Source organism: Nyctereutes procyonoides, unplaced genomic scaffold (genome assembly GCF_905146905.1).
Source record: "Nyctereutes procyonoides isolate TBG_1078 unplaced genomic scaffold, NYPRO_anot_genome, whole genome shotgun sequence".
Classification (NCBI taxonomy): Eukaryota; Metazoa; Chordata; class Mammalia; order Carnivora; family Canidae; genus Nyctereutes; species Nyctereutes procyonoides.
The window spans coordinates 56,610,364-56,613,021 of NW_026575047.1; the positions used below are offsets into that span (position 1 = coordinate 56,610,364).

Consider the following 2,658-nt stretch of genomic DNA (forward strand, 5'->3'; position numbering starts at 1 on the left):
GCAAACTTACATCAGACAAAATACACTTTAAAAAAAAAGTCTGTAAGAAGAGGCACTATATAATAATAAAGAAGACAACCCAACAAGAAGATGTAACAATTGTAAATATCTATGCACTCAACATTGGTGCACCCAAATACATAAAACAGTCAATAACAAACACAAAAGAAATAATCAATAGTAATATAATAACAGTAGATTGTATTACAAATGATGTAACCCCATTTACGTCAATGGACAGATCATCTAAACCGAAAATGAATGGCTTTGAATGACACTGAACCAGATGGATTTGATACATTCAGAATATTCCATAAAAAAACCCAGCAGAATACACATTCTTTCTTAAGTGAATATGGAATATTATCCAGAATATGTCACATGTTAGCTTATAAAACAAGCCTACAGAGAGGTTAGGATGTGGCTCAGTTGGTTAAGCGTCTAACTATTGGGCTCAGTTCCGGTCTTGATCTAAGGGTTGTGAGTTCAAGCCTGCATTGGGCTCCACACTGGGTGTGAGTACAAAAAAAAAAAAAAAAAAAAAAACTTCAACTGACTTAAAACCATAAAAATCCTAGCAGAGAACACAGGCAGTAATTTCTCTGACATTGGCCACAGCAACTTTTTCTAGATATGTCTCCTGAGGCCAGGGAAACAAAAACAAAAATAAACCATTGTGACTTCATCAAAATTAAGTGCCTCTGCCCAGGGAAAGAATCAACAACTAAAAGGCAACCTATGGAATGAGAGAAGACATTTGCAAATGATGTATCAGGTAGAGTTAGATTCCAAAATATATAAAGAACTTATCAAACACAACACCCTAAAAACAAATAATCCAGTTTAAAAATTGGCAAAAGATATAAATAAACATTTCTCTAAAAAGACATCCAGATGGCTAACAGAAACACGAAAAGATGTTCATTATCACTTTTCATTGAGGAAATGTAAAACAAAACTAATATGAGACATCCTCTCATGCCTATTGGAAAGGTTAAAATTAGCAGCACAAGAAAAGTAGGTGTTGGTATGGATGCAGACAAAAAGAAACACGCCTGCACTGTTGGTGGAATGTGAACTGGTGCAGCCTCTAGGAAACAGTATGGATTTTCCTCAAAAAGTTAAAAACTGGGCAGCCCCAGTGGCCCAGTGGTTTAGTGCCGCCTTCAGCCCAGGGCGTGATCCTGGAGACCCGGGATCAACTCCCACATCGGGCTCCCTGCATGGAGCCTGCTTCTCCCTCTGCTTGTGTCTCTGCCATTCTCTCTCTCTCTCTCTCTCTCTCTCTCTCTCTGTGTGTGTGTGTGTGTGTGTGTGTGATGAATGAATAAAATCTTTTAAAAAAAGAAAATACTTTTTAAAAAAGAAAAATATTATTTAAAAAAAGTTAAAAACTGGGCGATGGCAGAGGTGAGAGGATGAACAACAAGTTCAATGCATTGAAAGATGATGACAGTGGGGACCATGATCAGAATGAAGAAAACAGCACACAGAAAGAAGGTGAAAAAAAAAAAAAACAGAACAAGACAAAAGTCAGGGCAGCAGTAAGAGGAAAGCTGTTGTCCTGGGCCAGCAGAGCATCGGCAGTACATCAGCAGCAGTACAACATCAGCAGAGCATACAGCAGAGCATGCAGCAGTACAGCAGCAGCAGTACAACATACTTTCTGGTACTCCAGAAGAACCCCCGGCCATCCCACCAGCTCACAGAGCTATGAACAGGATATCAAACAAATCAGCACTTTTGCCTCTGTGGAGCAGTTCTGGAGGTTTTATAGCCATATGGTACGTCCCGGGGACCTGACAGGCCACAGCGGCTTCCATCTCTTCAAAGAAGGAATTAAGCCCATGTGGGAGGATGATGCAAATAAAAATGGTGGCAAGTGGATTATTTGACTGCAGAAGAGCTTGGCATCCCATTGCTGGGAGAATCTTATCCTGGCCATGTTGGGGGAACAGTCCATGGTTGGGGAGGAGATCTATGAGACTGTGGTCTCTGTCCAGTTTCAGGAGGACATTATTTCAATATGGAATAAGACTGCCAGTGACCAAGCAACCACAGCTCACATTCAGGATACACTTCAGTGAGTACTTAACGTACCTACCAACATCATTATGGAGTACAAGACCCACACCGACAGCATCAAAATGCCAGGCAGACAGGGCCCCCAAAGCCTCCTTTTTCAAAAACTCTGGAAGCTGCGGTGAATATGCCATGACCTTTTCCCTCTCTGGATGGCACCATCACTGAAGCTGGTATCATCAGAGTCCCTTGTTCTGTTGGTGTGCTACCTGGAAGATCCTTCTGTCCTGGACAAGAGCATGTTATGTTTTAAGAACAGGCTGATACACAGCAGCTACAACAACAGCTGAGACCACTTAATAAATGATGCTAAACTAAAAAAAAAAGTTAAAAACTGAACTAGCTTATGATCCAGCAATCACACTACTGGGTATTTACCCAAAGAATACAAAAACACTAATTCAAAGTGATACATGCACCTCTATGTTTATTGCAGCAGTATTTATAATTGCCAAGATATGGAAACAGCCCAAGAGTCCATCAGTTAAGGAATGGATGTGGTATATATACACAATGGAATATATAAAAAAGAAGAATAAAAAAAGAAGAATGAAATCCTGCCATTTGCAATGACAT

The 2,658-nt window shown here is 40.1% G+C and overlaps 1 pseudogene; it reads left to right on the forward strand.

The window, feature by feature from the left end:
* Window positions 1-1,418: 1,418 nt before the first annotated feature.
* Window positions 1,419-2,207, forward strand: LOC129510220 (eukaryotic translation initiation factor 4E type 2-like; annotated as a pseudogene).
* The last annotated feature ends 451 nt before the right edge of the window (window positions 2,208-2,658 follow it).